This window comes from Macrotis lagotis, chromosome 6 (genome assembly GCF_037893015.1).
Source record: "Macrotis lagotis isolate mMagLag1 chromosome 6, bilby.v1.9.chrom.fasta, whole genome shotgun sequence".
NCBI lineage: Eukaryota > Metazoa > Chordata > Mammalia > Peramelemorphia > Peramelidae > Macrotis > Macrotis lagotis.
In genome coordinates, this window is record NC_133663.1 from 230,913,474 (window position 1) to 230,935,628 (window position 22,155).

Sequence of the window (22,155 nt, forward strand, 5' to 3'; positions counted from 1 at the left end):
ACTCTAGTACTCTGCCAAGAAAAAACTAAATGGGGTCATGGAGAGTCAGACAAAATTTAACAACACCTGGTTTATTCCATCCAACTTTATGATTCTATGATTTTGTATAATAAGATCCCATTGAATAAAAGCAGGTTCAACTGAACTGCTCAAAAGTCTTCCTCGGACTGACCAATTTAAAAAAAACCTAAAAGGAATTCCATTGTTGACAAGGCTGAATTATTTTATCAGTATATTTTCCCTGTCCTTTATAGCTATATTTCAGGGTAGCCTACAAATGGACCCTGAACAGATGTTTAATATTTTTTTAAAAAATTAGTGAAGTATATAAAACATATTAGAAAGAATTTCCTTTGGAAGTATTAAAATAAACAGTTTTTTTTTCTTTTGAAGGGGAAAATTGAGTTATTTAGAAATTTTCTTTTTTGTTGAATAACCTCATTCCCTAACAAAGTTAGATAAATGAGACACTATTACCTTTTTACTAAATCGCTGTCATTCAGGATGTCATTAAACTAAACCAGAAAAACTAATCTACAACTCACAAGATAATATGCCCACATCTGAATAGATGGCTGAAAAATTCAAACTCTAGGTATGATAAAGATAAGAAAAGAATGAAAAAGAGATAATTTTAAAAAAATCTTTGAAGAGTTAATTCAATTTTGATTATTGTCAGTGATGGTGATGAGAATAAATTATACTTTATAACACACAAGCAGACCAATATTTCAACTAATTGACAAATGAAAACAGATGATACATTTGTGAAAATTGTATTCTTCAAAACAATGTGTTTCCATTCATATCAAAATTCATTTTTATACTGTTGCTAGATGATGCTTTAATAACTTCCATTCAGGAAACTTGTAGCATCAAAGAGTTTTTTAAAAAATAAAACTTCAAATAAAGTTATAATATAGAAGGGAAACAACTTGGTATAGTGGAATTTTTTTTAAAAATCTAATTTCTTTATTCTGAACTTAAGGAATAAAAAAAGCATTTTGATAGCTGTAGAATAGAAAACAAGATGATTTTATATGAAATTGAAAATCCATTATGTAGAACTTGCTATTCCTTCTAAATATATAATAAAGTTATTGTGTAACTTTCTTTTTCTTTTTTCTTTTTCTTCCCTTCCTTCCATGCCTGGCTCTAAAGATGGCTATCATTAGACACACACACCAAGAAAACCCTAAGTGGGGTCACAAAGAGTCAGACATGATACAAGTCCCCAGAAGTCAGCATAGCTCCAATACATAGCTGTAGATGAATAAATCCTTCTTGATTGAGTTGTTATTTAATAAATGCTTACAAATTGATGTGCAGAGTATCAGACTGACCAATCAAGACTAAAATATTTGTGAATAATTATAAAAGATCTATTCTCCTAGAAAACTATTTAGTTTTAATGGGGTTTTATAATGCTTTAATCCAAGGAGATTGGTGAAAATTTCAGGCAGGATAGGTTGAGAGAAGAGATTTTTTTGGAATAGACATACTAATTTAAAACAAAAAGGGAAAAATATAAAGGGAAAATTTTTTTTCTTGCTACTTGTGTTATCATTTACACTAAAGCCTTCATTCATGAACTCAAAGCACCTGAAAGAAAGGAATCTTTGACACATCCCCAAAAGGATTGTGTGAGGAGCCTTCACCTTCTATTTTTTTCATAGCTATAATCAAAAAAGATTTGGTAATCTTCAGAAATGGCTATTCTCCAGGACTTCATTAGGACATTATCACCTTTTTCCATCTCTTAGTCAGGATAGGGTCTTAGCTGTGAGCCCAGCTTGATATTTTTGCAGTTTAATATGCTTCCCAAATTCAAGTGCTAACATCTTAATTTTTCAGGAATTCCCCAAACTTGATAGATAGATAGATATGGATATATTGCTATACATATATATATATATATATATATATATATATATATATGACCAAGGTGATTATATTTCTATCAGAAATTCCCTTTCACTATATAAAGGTTTTGAGGGGGGAAATACTACTACTTTTCCTTCTTTCTTTATCTGTCTTTTACAGGACCTTCCCCTTGTTTCTTATCCAATACTTCATGCATCCTAACTTACCTTTTTATTTCTTTCATTGGAGGAATTATATTTTATCAGTTTTAGAGGAAGAAAAAAGATCACCTCATTCACAAAGTGCCCAGTCGCCAACATCCTTGACATTTCTCTCTAAAGAACATAAATCCTTAGTTTTGAATATAGCCTCCATCTGACTTAATATTGTCTCTCAAAAAAGGAGACAAAGACTAGTTACAAGGAACAAAAGAATATATTCATAAGATCATAATTTTGGATAAGGAAAAGGTTTCCAAGAGGCTACTTAGTTTAATCCCTTTATTTTACAGTTGATGAAACTAAACAGCTTGAGAACTTGAGTGATGTGCCTAGCAGGTAGTATCTTTGTCAAGGTGGGATTATGGAGAATCAGATATGATTAAGAAACATCAAAAGTCAATGTCAAAGGTGGGATTCAAACTCTAGACCTCTGATACTAAATCTATTATTTTTTCATTAGTGCTCTATTACCACTTATCCCTTTTTCCTGTCCTTTAGAATTGTGACATCAAATTCAAATAAAATGGATTCTTGTGGAATGCATATTTGCTGTTCAGTTATTTCAGTTGTGTCCAACTCTCTGTTTGGGGTTTTCTTGGCAAAAATACTGGACTGGTTTGCCATTTCCTTTTCCAGTATATTTTACAGATGAGATAACCAAAGGAAACAGGGTAAAATGACTCATCTAGGGTAACTAGTAAGTATCTGAGAACAGATTTAAAGACTAATCATCATCATCAGGAAGATAAGTCTTCCTGATTCTAGATCCAGTGCTCTTATCTACTAAGCCACCTAGCTCCCTTATCAGGCTGTATACTATCTTAGAAAAACACAAATTAACTTTGTCAATGTTGTTTTGCATTTTTTTCTTTATTTTGATTAACATTTCCCAAATAAATTTTTATCTTTTAAGGTCTCACTTTAATCTGGGTTTTTTTGGTGACCACAAATTTAACACCTCTGCATTAGAGGGATAAGGTGCTTTGTATAGAGAAAACACCTTATTATTTATTAATATTGTTTGAACCTAGATTTGTGTGGTTAGATCTTGTTTATGTATAGTCTGAACCCAAAAACCCCAGAAACTCTCTGGAGAACTGAAGATTACTGAAAGAGTGAAAGCTTGTGTTTTGAGTTAGGTTGATAACCTATGCTTTGGCATCACCCAAATTTTATTGAATATTTATGCTTACCTAATAATGTATGTATAATATAATATATATTATATATAATAATAATAATATATGTATATGAATATACATACCCTGTATATGCATATGTATATAAACCTACATATATATATATATATATACACACACATATCTAGATGAATATATCACAAACATGTATAGACAAAAATCTAAATGTATATGTACAATATATACATACATACATACATACATATGAAATTTTTAGGTAAGTATATTTGTGAATGTAAACATACCCACTCATCTATGCAACTAGGTATCACAATAGATCAAAGGGCCTGGAGTCAGGAAGACTTATCTTCCTGAGTTCAAATCTGGTCTCAGATCCTTACTAGCTGTGTGACCCTAGGCAAGTTATTTAACACTGTTTGCCTTAGGTTCCTCATCTCTAAGAATGAGCTGGAGAAGAGAATAGCTAATCACTCCGGTATCTCTGCCAAGAAAATCTCAAATGGTGTCAGAAAGAATTGAACATGACTGAAAAACAACTGAAATACATACACACACAGGGAAGTATATATAATTTGTATGTATATGTAATGGACATGTATGTACTATTGTTTGAACTCTATATAATGTAAGACTTAAAGAAACTTGGAGGGTCGGGGAAGCCATATCTTTTCTTGACTCTCCCCTCTGTTAAACCAACTTCATAAAATTCTTTCTAAAACCCTTTTTAGGTTTCAGGGTTTCTATTTCATCAATTCTTGGGAGGGGGTGGGGAAAAGACATTGTTGTGATCCTCTTCTATTTTCCTTTTCCTTTTATTTTATTAAATTCCCCTCCCCCCCTTTTTTTGGTAGAAACCTATCTCTAAGATATTTATCAGAATTATTTGGGAGACTAAAATTATACAGTGGCTTACATGAAATATGTTTTTATCATGCAATAGAAATGTACTTTTCTACTGGACTTTCACAGTTTGGAAGAGGGCAACTCCCTTCTTTAAAGTAAATCTGTAAAGATATTCTTTAATTTTGTCTCCTGGAGAATGCCCATCAATTGACAAATGGTTTGGCAAGCTGTGATATATAAGTGCTATAGAATATTATTACTCTATATGAAATGATGTGCATGCAGACTTCAGAAAAACCTGGAAGGACATAAATGAACTGATGCTGACTGAAGTGACCAGAACCAGGAAAATATTGTACACCTTACCAGTAACATATGATAGACTTAACTCTTTTCAGCAATATAGTGATCAAAGACAATTCTAAAGGACCTTCAATGAAAAATACCATCCACATTCAGAGAAATAACTATGGAGTCTGAATGCAGATCCATGCATTTTATTTTTACTTTTTAAAATTTATTTTTTGTTTTTTCTTCTTATGGTTTTGCTTTTTTTGGTTTGATTCTTCTTTCATGACATGACAAATATGGAAATATGTATAACATGATTGTACATATATTGCCTATATCAGATTATGTGTTATCCTAGAATGGAGGAGGGATGGAAAAATTTTTACAAAACTAAATGTTGAAAATTATCTTTAAATATTATTGTAAAAATAAATAAATAAATTTATGAAAATAAAAATTTTGTCTCCTGGTGATTAAGTGACTTACATAGCTGATACCTTTCAGAGGCAAGACTTGAAACTAGATCTTTCTAACTCCAAGGACAGTCATTATTCTAGATTTGGAGTCAACAAGACTTGAATTCAAATACATCAGACACTTAGTAACTCTGACTATGATCAAATCTCTCAACCTCTATCTGCCTCATCTGTAAAATGTAAGCTATAATAGCACTTACTCTGAGGATTATTTAGAGAATAAAATGAGATAATATCTGTAAGTGCTAGATAAATACTACCTAATATTATTAGCTAGCTATTATGCTAGACTGCCTGTATTATTATTATAATTTACTGAGTGAAATAAAAGGCTAATTTTCCTATCTTACTCACCCTTCTCCCCCCCAAAAAAAATCTATGTCAAAAGGCAATATATTATGGCTTGTGTTTAAGCTCTGATTCCAATACTTACTAGTTTTTTGATCAGGTTCCCTGAGCCTCAGTTTCATTGACTGTAAAATGGAGATATTATTTATACTACTTTCCTCACAAAGAAGAGAACTATTTATACCTAAAATCTTTATAAACGTGTGTTTTTGGAATTAATGATTTCAGAAAAGTCTGGCCAAAAGAAATAAGATCTATTTTAACAGATATATAGATATCAGAATGAAAAACTTCAACATCATAAATCTCATTTAAGTGTTGCGTAGACTATCAATGCCAGAAACCTCTGGCAAAAGACAATGAAAGTACAATGACCAAAATAATTATCAGAGTAGAAGAACAAGCTTCCCTTCTCCATAAATCTGACAGTAAGTTGCAAAAGGCAGAACAGTTAAGTAGGCCTAGGGGTGGGAGAAGGTGGAGTAGGTGCAATATTGCCCCAAGATGGAAAATTTAAAGAAGCATATTCTAGGCTGTGGTAGAATAGTAGACTGCTGTCCTTCACTCCCTCCTTCTTTCCTTCTAACCCATAAATAATTTGCCCAACTGGTCCACCCTATCCCCACCTCTAGTACTTTCTTTTCCTTTCATCCTTACAACCCGACCAACTTCTCTCCTTTATTAGAATGTGTGTGTTTTCCAGGACAAGAACCATGCATTAGCCTCCTCATTTGGCATCTCAGTGTCCAGTATGCTTGTGTTGACATAACAACAAATTCTTGTTGACTGACAGTTCCTTTACCTCAAATCTTGTGGGTTGGACCAAGTGTCTGCCAAGTCCCTTCCAATTCTGAAATTCTATTCTCTAAGCAGAGATGTAATAATGAATGATAAACAACCAGCTTTCCAAAAAAAGGCAAGATATTTTTAATTTAATCCAAATTATTACCATTTTTTCCATCACTTTGTCTTTATAGTGAACAAAAAAATAAATCAATATCTGATATGTGGTTTAATTTATTTATTTATGGCCAGATTCTGAGTTATAAATGCTTTAAAATTCAACCGGCAGAGCACCCCATTTAGTACTAGCTAACTCTAGCTGGCTACTCTAGCCTCAAAGTCATAAATAGTTAACTCATTTCTGTCTCACCCTCAAGAGTGTCTTAATTATTTGTGTTATTTTTCACATGATGAATTACAAAGTTTATTTGCAAGGGCATTTTTGACCAGCCTCAATTGATGAAGCTTGCCCTGAGCAGTAGTTGCCTGAGGCATTGAAATTTCTAGTAACAGTACCTGCAGCAAAAAAAGTTTCTTTCCTTTTATTCAAAAAGAGCAGAAAGAATCCAAAGCTGATGCAAACACAGAGAAACCTTGACTTACTTGCTGTCAGCTCACTGTAAATTCCTTAGCAGAAATGTTAAGTAAGCCAATCCACAGTCTTTATTCAAAAACATAAGAACCTGAGAGACATCAAATCACATAGAAGAGCAGAAGAGTTCAAATGTCCCTTAAGACATTCCAGTTCGATTTGATTAAAAACACAATGAACATTAATGTAACACTTATATGTTAGCTCAAAACTATAATATTTGACCTTCATTTTTTTGTCAGTGGGGTTAAGTGAGTTGCCCAAGGTCACACAGGTAATTATTAAGCATCTGAGATCACATTTGAATTCAGGTCGTCCTGACTCCAACCACTGGGCCACCTAGCTGCCCCTGATCTTCATTTTCTTTTTTTTAAGTTCACAATTTTCAGTTTATTTATTTTATATTATTACAATAATCTTATTATGAGAGTAAACATAAACCCCACCCCCAAGATTAGAAACCTCAAGAATAATGAGAGAGGAAAAAAAACTGTACTTCAGTCTGTGTTCAGATTCCAGTGACTCTGTCTCTGGGGTGAGTTGCCTTCTTTATCATAAGTCCGCCAGAGAAGCTGCTTCAATATTTTCCCCATAGGTGCTATTACTAGCTGTATTTCCCTCCACTCTATTCCTCCCCACTCTCATTTATTCTGTTCTCTCTTTCTCTCCTTTCAATCTGTACTGTCCAAGAGTGTGTTACATCAGAGTACCCTCTCATACAATCTTCCCTCTCTTATATCTATTCCCCCCCTTCCCTCCCAACATTCCCCCTTATCCCATCCCTTTCCTCTCATTTTTCTGTAGTGTAAGATAGATGTCTCTACCCTATTAAGTGTGTATGTTATTTCCTCTCTGAGCCATTTCTGATGAGAATGAAGGTTCACTCATCCCCTTCACCTTCCCCCATTCCATTCCATTGAAAAAGCTTTTTCTGACTCTTATGTGAAATATCTTAATCCTTCTTCCTTTCTCTTTCTCCCAGTACCTTCCTTTATCACCCATTGACTCCATCTTTTTACTATATTATACCATTATATTCTGCTCCTTCCTGTGCTTCCTATGCTCCTTCTAACAGCTCTTATAAATGAGAAAGTTCATATGAGTTATCAGTATCTTCTTCCCATGCAAAAATACAAACAGTTCAACATCATTAAGGTCTTCACAGTTAGTCCTTCTCATCCACCCCTTCTATGGTTCACCTGAGTTCTGTACTTGAAGATCAAACTTTCTGTTCACCTCTGATCATTTCAAAAGGAAAGTCTGAAAACCCCATTTCATTAAAAATTCATCTTTTCCCCTGAAAGAGGATGCTCAGTTTTGCTGGGTAGTTGTTTCTCAGTTGTAAACCAAGATCTTTTCCCTTCTGGAATATCATATTCCAATCCCTATGAGCCCTTAATGTAGATGCTGCCAGATCCTGTGTAATCCTGACTAGAGAGAGCCACAGTAGTTGAATTGTTTGTTTCTGGAAGATTTTATTATGTTCTTTTTGACTTGGGAGTTTTGAAATTTGGCTATAATATTCCTGGAAGCTTTTCTTTGGGGATCTCTTTCAAGAAGTGACTGGTAAATTCCCTCAATTTCTATTTTTACCCTCTGCTTCTAGGATCTCAGGGAAGATTTTCTATATTATTTCTTGAAAAAATAAATTCTAGGCTCTTTTCCTGATTGTGACTTTCACGTAGCAATAATTTTTAAATTATTTCTACTGGATCTGTTTTCAAGGTTGGTTGTTTTTGACAATGAGATAGTTCACATGTTCTTCTAATTTTTGGATTTTTTGAAAAAGTTTTATTTTTTCCTGATTTCTCTCAAAGTCATCAGCTTTCTTTAGTTCCATTCTGCATTTGAAGGGGTTACTTTCTTCAGAGAGCTTTTTTCTCTCTTCCAGCTGGCCAATTCTGATTTTTAAGGCATTCCTCTCCTCATTTTCCTTTTGTTTTGCTTTTTTCCATTTGGCCTAAACTGGTTTTTAACATATTATTTTCTTCAGCATTTTTTGGGGGATGCTTTCACCAAGCTGCTGATTTGGTTTTCATAATTTATCTGCATCGATCTCATTTCTCCTCCTAATTTTTCCTCCACCTCCCCTAATTTCTTTTCAAAGTCTTTTTCAAAAAAGAGCTCAAGCTCATCCACAGCCCGAAGTCCATTTTCTATTTCTCTTAGAGGTTTTGGATACGGAAGCTTTGAGTTTGTCATCTTCTGAATCTTCCATGGGACCAAAGTAATTTTCTATGGTCAGATTCCTCTTTTTCTGTTGTTTGCTCATTTCCTCAGCCCAAGACTAATTTACCTCAGCTATCTTAGTATGGAAGCCCAAATTGTAACTTGGATCTGAGTGTGGACAAACAGCAGAGTCCTGCCTCAGGGAGAGCAGAAAGATTTCTGAAGTCTCCCCCTACCCCCTTACTGTCTGTGGGCTGCACCCTGGAGGTGCAGGCTGGCTTCCCCAATTCCTGCTGCAGGTTCTCACTGCAGGACTGTTCTAAGGCCTGTGCTCCTGCATTCACTCTGGTGTAGTAGAGTTCTCTAACTGCCCCTTCAAGCTGTTTCCAGTGATCCCTGGGCTGCAGCTGTGGCTTTTTTCCAATCCCTGTCCAGGTGAAACATACCTTTCCCTTGGAACTTCTAAGTTATCTTGGACAGGGAAATTGTATCACTCAGTCTTTCTGTGGATTCTGCTCCTCTAAATTTTGGCCAGAGTCATAATTTGATGGCTTTTGTAGTTTTTTGGGGAACGAGTTTCCAGGAAATCCTGCCTTCATGTTGCCATCTTGGCTCTGCCCCCCCGACCTTCATTTTCTTTTTTTTTTTAGGTTTTTGCAAGGCAAATGGGGTTAAGTGGCTTGCCCAAGGCCACACAGCTAGGTAATTAAGTATTAATTAAGGTATTGATTAATTAATTAATTAAGGTATTAAGTATCTGAGACCGGATTTGAACACAGGTACCCTTGACTCCAAGGCCTGTGCTTTATCCACTATGCCACCTAGCCGCACCCCTAACCTTCATTTTCAAAGAAGACCATGACATCAGAGAAATGATGTCATGACAATTATGTGAATTAGATTTGAGTTGGGGGAATGCTATGCTAAGTCACCAGTCCACTTTCTCCTCCAGAATCAACTGGGTCCAGTGAATGGATATGAATCAGGAAGACTGGAGATAGCCCTGAATGTGTGTTAATCAGGGCTAAGTGACTTGACCAAGGTCACACAGCTAGTCAGTGTCTGAGAGCAGATTTGAACTCAGGTCTCCACCCATTGTGCCATCCTATTTACCCTTTGATAACTCATATGATCCTCACAATAATGCTTTGAGGCAGCAGTTCATATCATCACTTAACATATAAAGAAACTGGGACTCAGAGATTAAGTGATTTGCACAGGATCACACAACTAAGTGTCTGAGATACTATTTGAATTCATGGCTTCCTAAGTACAGTTACCTAGTACTGAATATACCATTCATAAAAACAATATGAATAGTAAACATTTTTCTAAAGTTTAGAATCATATATATATATATATATATACATATATATATATATATATATATCTGTAAACACACATACCTATTTGTATCTAAAAATGGTCATCTCTGGGGGAAGGAAAAAAGAAATTTGCATGTTAAATCTATTATATATTTCAAAGGAATAAACTAGCTGTACATAACAGATTTGAAGTTTCATGTGCAAGTATCTTTTTTTAATTGCACTGTCATAGAAATGCTTATTCTATTCGCTAAATTAAAAATTAAATAAATATTTTTTAAAAATTAAATACTTAAAGGTTGCAAAGCACTTTGCATATATGATTAATGATACTAAATCCTTGAACAGGCCAAAATACTAATAATTTGTGTTACCACTATAAATAGACATTGTCAGACAGGCAGAAGGTGAGGCACCAAGCTGTCACACAGACACTACTGGTCTCCTTCTCAAATAATCTTTGGTCTACTCACAGAACTGGCAAATGGGGAGGATCCCTTGCTCAATTCTGCAGTCCAGCTTTTTCAACTTTTTAATGAGAAAGTTGAATAGGACAATATTGAAAGGTTATTTACTATGTATATGCATACATATGGATATATGCATATATATGGATATATACATATATATATATAACCTTATTGATGATTTGGTTCATAATTTGTTATAGCATTAATAAAGGGAACTACTAGTGGGGAAGCTTCCTCTGCCAATGTAGATTGGCACCTGCTTTGAAACTTCTGGGCAGCCAAGTGGTTAAGTGGATAAAGCACCAGGCCTGGAATCAGGAAGGCTCATCCTCATGAATTTAAATATGATCTCAGATATTTACAAGCTTTGTGACCCTGGACAAGTCACTTAACCTTGTTTGCTTCAGTTTCCTCATCTATAAAATGAGCTAGAGAAGGAAATGGCAAATCCCTCCAGGATATCTGCCAAGGAAAACCACAAATGGAATCAAGAAGACTCAGAAATGACTAAAAGACATCTGAATGAGATAAAACTTATCTTAGAGAGTTAGCTAATAAGTTAGGCGCCAGTTGAAGATTTATTTATTGTGCAGAGGTGAACAAGCTGATGTCTACTATTACTGCAAATATCTCTCAATGAAAACACCTCTTTTTCATCTTCTCTCAGTGGCCCTCTCACTCTCTAAATTCTCCACCTAGATATTTGCTAAATGAGCCATTTCCATAGTAGATGTTTTAGCAAAGTTGAAGTCAATGGAGAAAACACAGAGTCTTGGATTAGAACTCAGAAGATTGCAATTCAATCCCTACCTGGCCTTGCCACTTTTATTCAATACAACACCTGTGAATTGTCTATATGTCAGTCACTGGTATTAGGAGATGAAGATATAAGATAAAAATAAAACAATACCAGCTTTAAATTCCAATGGAGGAAAACAAGTTTTACACAGAAAATTCAAAGCAAAATATATACAAATTTTTTACCAAAGGGAGAGTATGTGTATAATATAAATGGGAAATTATTAATAAATGTTAATAATAATTCAAATAATTTGTTAATAATAAAATGGGAGTTCCAATAGGCAGGATAGAAAAATTGGATAAAGAAGGATAGGGCCTTGGAAAAGATGGAAATTGAAGGAACAATGAAGGGTGGTCAGGAAAACACTCATATTCATAGCATTCTGACTGGACTCATTGACAGTAGATTTCACTTTACTAGTTGCAAGCCTACCAAAGCCCTTCAAGTCTCTGGGACTCAAATTTCTCATATATACAATAATTTAAATTTTTTTTGTAGGTGATTGTTGTGTGTGGGAGTACTGTAAACTTTCATCACCTGGTGTCCTCAAGCACCAGAGCCTTATTTTACTGGTTGTTTGTAGAGTGCCACGGGAGGGGGAGAAGACCAGGGACTGCAGAGGATATTTAAGCACTTGTACTTGGTTTAATAAACAGAGGACTATGAGAACTTTTCATCTTTGTCTCCTGCCTCTTCAATGTTCACCTGGATAATGATAATATATCCAGAAAGAAACCTAACAAATTTTTGCTATTTAATTGTGTCTGATTCCTGGATTTTTGTCCATGGGATCTTCTTGGCAGAAACATTGAAGTGGTTAGCCATTTCCATCTCCAGTGTATCCCTATTTTACAAGATGAAGAACTGAGGTATAAAGGAACTAAATGATTTGTCCAGAAAATTTTGTTTGTTTCTTTCTTTTTTTAAGGCTTTTGCAAGGCAAATGGGGTTAAGTGGCTTGCCCTAGGCCACACAGCTAGGTAATTATTAAGTGTCTGAGGCTGGATTTGAACACAGGTACTCCTGACTCCAGGGCCAGTGCATTATCCGCTGCTCCATCTAGCCGCCCTCCCCCAGAAAATTTTTTTAAAAATCTTTGCCTAAGGTCACAAAGTTAGTAAGGTCAGATTTGAATTCAAATCTTCCTGATTCCAGGATGGTCCTCTATCCATTTGACCACCTCCCTGCAATGGCAAAGTAATAGCTAACATAACAAGAGCCAGTACTTCAAGGTTTACAAAATAATCCTCATAACAACCCTGAGATGTATGTCCTATTATTATTCCCAATTCATTGATAAGGATAATCAATTTGAGAGAACCTGAATGCCTTATCCAGAGTTACAGAGCTATGAAGTGCCTGAGACTAGATTTGAACTCGGGATCTTCCTCACTCCAGACTTAACTCTCTGTCCATTGTAACACTTGTAGCTGCCCTGCTGTTTCCCCCAGACCTCATTAAAGAGAGGTACCATATAGAACCCCCAGAACTACACAATGATATGCTTGGTTGAGGGGGAGGTGGGTGAAGATAAATGGCCAATATAGTCATGTATAGGCATGGACTTATGCCATTGTTAACCAAATATGCCCTTTGGCACATTAGGCTATAAAAGATACTGAGCACAAATTGAGTTCATTATTATGCCCATTTCATTCCTCATTCTAAATTTTTGCAAGTAATGACTTTAATTAGAGTTAAATCAGAGTAAAAAAGTTACCATAGTTGAGTTATTTTTGTTTGATTTAGAGTTAAATCAGAGTAAAAAGGTTACCATAGTTGAGTTATTTTTGTTTGATTTGTTTGGTTTGTTTTTACCTATGCCAGGAAGGATTTTGTGTTTTGGAAAATTGCTTAAACTTCAGTTAAATAGTTCAATCAGATTGAACAGAAAACAATCATTTATTTATTTATGTCAGTAATACCAGTCATTTTTCACTACAAACACATTTATATCCTTGAAATATGCAGCGATACTTTATTATCTCAAAAGTTCTACTCCTAGCTCTATAATGACTTGGGAAAGTCATTGCATTTCTGTGGAGGTTTCCAGTTTCCTCATCTCTAAAATGAAAGGGTTGGATTAGATTATTCCTAAGGGACCCTCATGGTTTGAAATGCTATAATTTTCATTATATTAACAATATGATCATCTTGACAACAACTGCCCCATAGACAACCAGAAATATTTATTATGCCAATTCAGAAATATCTTAACTCTTCTTTTGCCTCAGGTTTTAATAGAAATCATATTTTTGTTTAATAATTTTTCAGGGTGGGATATGAATCTAACTGTGACTTACAAATTAATTTTAGGGCATTCCCTGGAGTTCATAAATGTTATGTGGACACACAGTAAATAAATGTCGGAAATTCAGGTCTTTCTGATTCCAAACCCAATCTGCCATACCAATCACAATTCCTTTGTTTTAGTTCTTTAAAAATTTCAGTTAAGGTCTTGTGCTTCATTTATAAGTTTACTCATCACATCAGGTTACAAATTCCTTCATTTTCTCTGTCTTCATTATAAACCATAACCACAAAACCCTCTCCAAAAATTCCCAATAAATGAGAAAGGAAAGATCTAAAATGTGGGTAAGAAGCAGTTGGGCTCATTGCTGTCCTTCAGAATTGCAAATTAAGATAGTTAGCAATTGAGGGGCAAAAATTCAACAATACTGAAAATCTTTCTGGACATAAAAGGAAACCCAGGGAATCTCTATACATTGATCTTACAGAATAAAAATTTTTACCCCATATCCAAATATCACTAAAATCAGTGGTTAGATAAAAAAGAAATCAATGACCAAAACTGAACCCTAAACTCCAGTATTTCAGTTCTAATTTCCTACACTATTCTTGTTCGTGTGTGGCTCTCAGAAAGTCTTACTATATATATATTAATTGTTAAATATTGATCTCATGAAATAGGACAACTCCCTTAAGGCAATACTGAGGATCAAAGGAATTTTTTAAAAGGGTTTATGGACAAATTAATGGATATCTTTAAAATGATTTGCTTTAGTGGGGGGAAAAACCCCAACAACTTGAAAAATGTTCAAAGAGTCAATATAGTTTGAGTGAGACAAACACTAAATTGAAAGGTGGCCTTTAAATAAATATTTTATTTATTCAATATTTATTAAATATATGATGGAGATATGAAATGTGAGTACAACAACACAGTATATACAACTCATTTCTATTGCATGTTGAAAGAAGAGCAAAAGCAAACATTTTCTACTATTTGTTTATTAGTTTTAGTATTTTGAATTGCTTTAGATCAATTCACTTATAGGAAAAGGTTGGATTTTCTTCAGTGATTTTCAATTCCTAAATATATCTTATTACAGATTTAGAAAAGTTTTAAAAAATCATGTTATTCTTGAAAAATCAATACTTTTAAATATTTATATCATCAAATAATATCTGAAAGAGAAACATTTATTTACTCAATGAATAACTAAAAATTTCCAGAAGATTATCATAACCATCCATTACATTCAAAGAATGGTTATTACTATTAGCTAGTCTTCTTGTGACCTCTGAGAGTCCTTCCTGAATTTTGCGATATTACAGGCACAAGATGATGGTTGTTAGGTGGTCAATGCAACAATTTGAAGTTTAAGAGGGACTTCCATCGCTCAATTTCCCATTGAGGAAGCTTCCCCAATTCACTGAAAAATACCTCATTTTGCCGATTCTGGGACAACAGACAAAAACAAATCAATGAGCAATGCCCTACCAGACCCATGCTTTAATGATTTTCATGCTATTTAAAGCAACTTCAGCTTAGACCATGATTTGAGATCAAGTTAAATTCACCTGATTGAAAAAAAATCAAGTACAGTTTAAAACAAACTTAGTAGAATTCTCTAAATAGCAACTATATATGTATATATATATGTATGTATATATACATATATATATATATATCAACTATAATTTGACAAAATTGATTTTTCCCATTACAAAAAAAAAGACTACCATGATATTTGGCACCAAATATGAGTGTGCCAAAACAAACAATTGAAAAAATGTCCATCAAACTAGAAGTGATTTTGAACAAAAGTCAATTATTAGGCATGAACTTCTGGGGAGATTGACTATGTAAAAATGCTTTAATTTCTACAGGGAATTTTATTTATATCAAGAGTTTTTCATTTCTGTGTGTGTGTGTGTGTGTGTGTGTGTGTATGTGTGTGTGTGTGTGATGGATCCCTTGGACTATTAAGAAATGGACTATTTCTTAGAATATTTTTAATGAATAATATGAAATACAAAGAATTACGAAGGAAATCAATTATATTAATATAGTCTATAGATACTAAGTCTGTAACCACCTGTGCTTTAGCAATGGATCTAATACCAAGAATAATTTTGAAGTAGTAATGAGTTTAATAATATTTTATGATATCTGCAACAGCTATAATGGGATATAAAACTATCTGTAATTTCTAAAATCATAAGTACTGCCAATAACACTATGGTTTATTGCCTATAGTAATTATTGATGCAAAATTTCAGTTAGAGATTAGTGAGAGTAAAGATTGAATTTTTTTCCTTATGAAACTACAAAGATCTCCCTTAAATCTATCCTAGGACTACTGGTTAAAAATCCCTAATTTATACTAATAGTCCCTAGGCCTTGTAGTTATAAGCCCCCTGCAGTGAAAGCTGTGTTATTTGTTTTCCATTTAATATATTTTTACTTTTTATAGAACCATGAAAGCTCAGTGAAGATAGCAATGTGGAAATTCAGATTAAACATATTGCCTCTATCAGTTCTACCCACATTCCGAGTAAGCTTAAACCATATCAACTGACATCCTGGCAAAGGATTCAATCAGTTAGCCAAACTCCCTCAAAATAATACCTTTGTACTATTTTACAAAGTTGTTCAATCCTGCTCTGGAAATGGCTAAACCAGAAAGCTGAATAATTGTTCATCCCAATGAAGGAATGAGATAACAATGGAAATTGGGCTAGCTGCCATGCTTACCAGTGTTGAATCTAGTGGTGAAATCTGGAACTTGAAATAAACCAAGAATTATGTACCTACAAGATGAAGGAAGACCTTATATTCAGCAATTTCCCAGAAATCAGGGAAGACATACATGACCAAAGGATGGAAATACAGAGCAAGCAGTAGAATGCTAAATGAGCAACTTTTAGACTTTCTGAATAAAGTAAAAAGAAATTAAAATTTTAAATACAAGGGAACTGAACCCCCCATTTGGAATATCCTCTATTTGTAAAGTGTTTGTGTGTGTGTGTGTTAATGTGGATAAGTAGGAAAAAGGATAAATTTGGGTTACCTCTTGGGCAATCTAAGTGTCGCCTTATGGAGAAATCTTTGATTTTGGTCCACATCTGTGATTTTATTGGTATGAGAAACTCCTGGTGAGAAAATGTCCTTTGCCAAGGAAAATCAGCAATATCATTTCAATTTATAATCTTAGAGAGTTCCTAAGGGGCATGAAAAGGTTGAGAAACTAGTTCAGGGTTACAGCAACGCTATGTGTCAAACTAATATACTGTTGATGGAGTTGTGAACTGATACAACCATTTTGAAAACTAATATGGAACTATGCCCAAAGGGCTATAAAACTGTGTATACCCTTTGATCCAGTTAAACCACTACCAGGTCTATTTGGCAAAGAGATCATAAAAAGGGGGGAACCACATGTACAAAAAATATTTAAAACAACTCCTTTTGTCACAGCAAAGAACTGGAAATTGAGAGGATGCCCATCAATTGGGGAATGGCTGAACAAGCTATGGTATATGAATGTGATGAAGTACTATTGTTCTGTAAGAAATAATGAGTAGTAGGACTTTAGAAAATCCTGGAAAGACTTACATGACCTGATGCTGAGTGTAGTAAGCAAAACCCAGAGAACACTGTACATGCTAACAGCAACAAAACAAGATGATCAGCTATGATGGACACAGCTCCTCCTGACAATTCAGTGATCAAGGACAATACTGAGAGAGTTGTTATGGCCAATGCCACGCACATTCAGAGGAAAAGAAAACTATGGAGTCTGAATAGAGAGTAAAGCATACTATATGCACCTTTAAAAATTTCTTTTTGTTTTATTTTTCTTTCTCAATCCCCCCCCCCAGTTTTAATTCTTCTTTCACAATATGCCTATTATGGAAATACGTTAAAATGATTGTATCTGTACAACCTATGTAAAATTGATCACTGCCATGGGGAGGGGGAGAAGGGAGAATGGTAGAAAATGTAGAACTCAAAAATTTGTAAAAAAAAATGAATGCAGAAAACTACCTTTGCATGAAATTGATAAAAGCAACAACAACAACAAAAAAGAAATCATAATATATGTCAAAGGCAGGACTTAAACCCAGGTCTTCTTCATCAGTAACTAATTCTATGAACACTATATCAGGCTGATTCTCATACAAAAACAACCTTGTTCAGTCATTTTAGTTGTGTCTGGCTCTTTATGACCCAATTTGGGGTTTTCTTTGCAAAGATCTGGAGAGGTTTGTTATTTCCTTCTCCAACATATTTTATAGATGAGGAAACTGAGGCAAACAAGATGAAGTGCCTTGAACAAGATCACCTAGCTAGTAAATATCTGAAGCCCTATTTGAACTCAGGACTGGGACTCTTGGGACTCCAGGTCCTAGCACTCTATCACTGTACCACCTTGCTGTCCAAAAGGGATTTATTGTTCAGTTCCTTCAACACTGTGTGATCTCATTTGGGGTTTTTGTGACAAAGATAGTGGAATGGTTTGCCATTTCCTTCTCCAGTTCATTTTACAGTTGAGGAAACTGAGGCAAACAGGGTAAAGTGATTTGTCCAAGGACATACAACTAATAAGTGTTTTAGGCCTGTGAATTCACAAAGATTAGTCTTCCTGACTCTAGGTCTTGCTTGCTATCCAGTAACCACCTAGCTGTCCAGCTAACACAAAGCCAAACTTAGAACAGCTTGCCATTCTTCCAAGGGCTGTCAATAACTATTTTGTCCATGTCAATCACTTCAGTTTCCATACTGTTGGGCTGTAGGGCCATGGCTGAAAATGTGAATAGAAAAAACCCAGAGATAAACAGCCCAGAGGCATGCTCTGCTGACGGTAGAAACAAGAGGCTGGATGTCAGCATCAATGCTTTGTGTGAAATACAGATGATGACAAGGTAAGTTAACAAGGACAATAAAAACAGCCAAATTAGCTTCAAAATGGGACGGAGGGGCTGAGCAGCCAAAACTCAGTCTCCTGAGGTCTGCAACTTTTTGGGGTAGCTTGCCAATTTCTGTGGAAATTTAAATTAGATGTCTTTGGGGTTCTTTGTAAGAAGCTTCAGAAATAAAAATTAACAGGGGCGGCTAGGTGGTGCAGTGGATAGAGCACCAGCCCTGGAGTCAGGAGTACCTGAGTTCAAATTTGACCTCAGACACTTAAACATTACCTAGCTGTGTGACCTTGGGTAAGCCACTTAACCCCACTGCCTTGCCAAAAAAACCCTAAAAAAATTAAAATTAACAACAAACATAAAAATTATCACTCTTGTCATTTGATCTTTACAACCTACAAGTAATTATTACTATTACTAACTCCATTTTACAGTTGAGGGAGCTCAAGCTTAGACAAGATGATTGCTCAGGTTCACAAAAATTTAAAGAGAATCAGGATTCGAATGCAGCTCTCTTCAGTCTCTGGAGAGGGTGCTAGGCCTGGGAGTCAGGAAGACTTAAGTTCAATTGTAGCTTCAGATACAAACTGGTTGTGTGATCAACCTCTGTTTGTCTTAGTTTCCTCAAGTGTAGATAGAGTCAAGTCAAGATAGAGATAGCAGTAGTACCTGCCTCCTAGGGCTGTGAAAATTAATAAGATGATATTTATTAAATGCTTAAAGCCTGGGATATCGTTTGTTGTTATGCAGTAATTTTCAATTATGTCTAATTCTTTTTGACCTCATTTGGGGTTTCCTTAGCAAAGATACTGTAGTAGTCTGCCATTTCTTTTCCAGTTCATTTTATAGAAGAGGAAACTGAGGCAAATGGGGTAAATGACTTGCCCAGGGTTGTACAGCTAGTTAGTGTTTGAGACCGAATTTGAACTCAGGTCTTCCTGAATCCAGGTCTGTCAGTCTGTCTACTGTGCCACCTAGCTGCTGTCTGACATATTTTAGATTCATAATAAATATTTGTTTCCTTCCTTCCCTATTATCCCCCTCTCACAGTAGTGACTCTAGTTCAGGTTCTCAGATTTAAGCACTTTCAGTACTTCCCATTTTGTAATTCAGAAACCCCTTGGAAGTTTGTGAAGATGGTCCAGGCAGGAAATTAGAGTTAAAAATTATTTAATAGGGGCAGCTAGGTAGTGGTACAGTGGATAGAGCACCAACCCTGGAGTCAGGAGGACCTGAGTTCAAATCTGACCGCAGAGACTTAACGATTACCTAGTTGTGTGACCTTGGGCAAGTCACATAACCCCAATACTTTGCAAAAACAAAAACAAAGAAAAAAATTATTTAATGGCATCTTAAGCAGAAAATGGGAGCAGATTAAGTATTGCAGTAGATAGAATGCTTTGTATGGAGTCAGGAAGACTCATATTCATAAGTTCAATCAACCTCAGATATTTCCTAGCTGTGTGACCCTGGGCAAATATTTAAATCCTCTTTTCCTCAGTTTTCTCATCTGTAAAATGAGCTGGAGATGGAAATAACAGACTACTATAGTATCTTTGCCATGAAAACCCCAAATGTGATCACAGAGAGTCAGACACATAAAAACAACTGAACAACATATAAACAGTAACAAATGCAGAATATTATGAATAGTACATTATATGGTTCAGAAGATTCATGACACATTTTCTGTTGCTGTGGATAGTTCACAGAAAAAAAAAATGGGGAACCATAGACCACTGTCTTATCTTCTAAGTGATATTCCTGTCTCCTGTTCCTTCCATCTTCAATCCATTCATTGTCTCTCATCTTTAATCCTCTCTACAGCTGTCAATCTCATATTCCTAAAAGATAGATTTGATCGTGCCAATTCCCTATTAATAAACTTTTCCTTGATATCTCAAATATAAAACATCCATTCCTCTGTTTGGCCCTTAAAGTCTTTCATAATATTATTCCTGCTTTCCTTTTCAGACTTACTGTGTGTTACTACACCTTAAATTCCTTCTCCATATTTCTCCTATAAAAAATATTCCATCTTTGTGCAGGGTGCTGCTCATATCTGGAATACGCTCTCTCAGTCCTCCCAACTGCTAGAATCTCTATTCTAGTTTCAGTTCAAGTTAATTTCCCTTGCTGCCTGCTCTACAATACACACACAGATAATAAATTGATAGAAGTATTAGTGCAATTTTAGGCTTTTTATGTTCAGAAGTATCAGGGCTTTTCTTTTATATATATATCCTTAGTTTTGTAAATCATGAATATTAAATTTTTATTTTAATTTTTAAAAGATAGTGCATTCTGTCATCTACCAATGGATTGGTAGAACAGCTACTCTTGCCTAATGGATTTGGATGCGTGATCATATATATATACATATATATATATATGTATATTTACATATATATATGATGTTGATACATATATTAGAAGATTCCTGACCTATGTCCTGTACGTGTAGCTCATGTTCTAGCTGGAGTTGCCCCAAAATATGCAAGAGAATCTGGGCTCTTAGAAGCCCCTCACCATCAAGCTCACTTTTGTCCCTGTCACCCACCCCGACTGGGGTAGCTCCATGTCCTGTTTCTGGGTCCTTTGCCCACTCCCCCCCCAAAAAAACAGCATCTTGGAAATCCTACCTGAAGATTCAGGGTCAGACACTTTGAGCTGGTCATTGCTGACTTTGTCAATCTTATCTTTCCCCAATTTGAACTTTACCCCTTCCTCCCTCCTGTCCAATATCAAAACTGTCCCTTCCCTACAAACTCTGACCTGGAGCCAGGGAACAAGAGGTCACATCTGTCCTGTAAATGCATCTGCTGTTCTGCTCAATAAATAGGGTCACATTTATGCTAAAAGAAACATAAGAATTTGAAATGATTCCTTGTTCATAGCTACTTTTTTTTTAGTTCTTCGGTGATTGGTTAGGAATTAAGGAAGAATAAGATGCTTAGGATAGATTCAAAAGAAAGTTTCTATTTGTATTGTTTTAAAGGGTTAAAATTATTTTGAGGATATTAAATATGCTTCCAAAAAATTAGAAAGTAATATAAGAGCACATTAAACTATTTTAATAAATGTATACTTTCAATATTTCATTGTTCCCAATTACATATGAAAACAATTTTCTACATTTTTTTAAAAAATTGATTTCCAAATTCTCTCCCTCTTCAGTCCCCTTATTAAGAACATAATAAATGTAAATTCTCAAAGTAAACACGTGTAGAGACAGCTCTCTACAGTGTATAGAGTGCATCAGAAGGACCTGAGTTCAAATTTGATCTCAAACACTAACTAACTCTGTGATCCTAGGCAAGTCACTTGACTTCCATTTGTTTCACTTTCCTTGTCTTGTAAAATAGGGATAATACTAGAGCCTACCTTCCAGGATTGTTGTGAGGATCCAATAAAATAATTTTAAAGTGTTTAACAGAGTACCTGACATGTTAAAGGGGCTATTGAAATGTTAGTTATTATCATCATTATTATTGTTGTTTCTGTTGTTGTTAGTACCACTTATGTGATTCTGAATGCCACTTAATTTCTATCTGCCTCAGTTTCTTCAACTGTAAAATGGAGATAATAATTGTACTACCTTCACAATGTTGTCATGGGGATCAAATGGAATGATATTTTCTT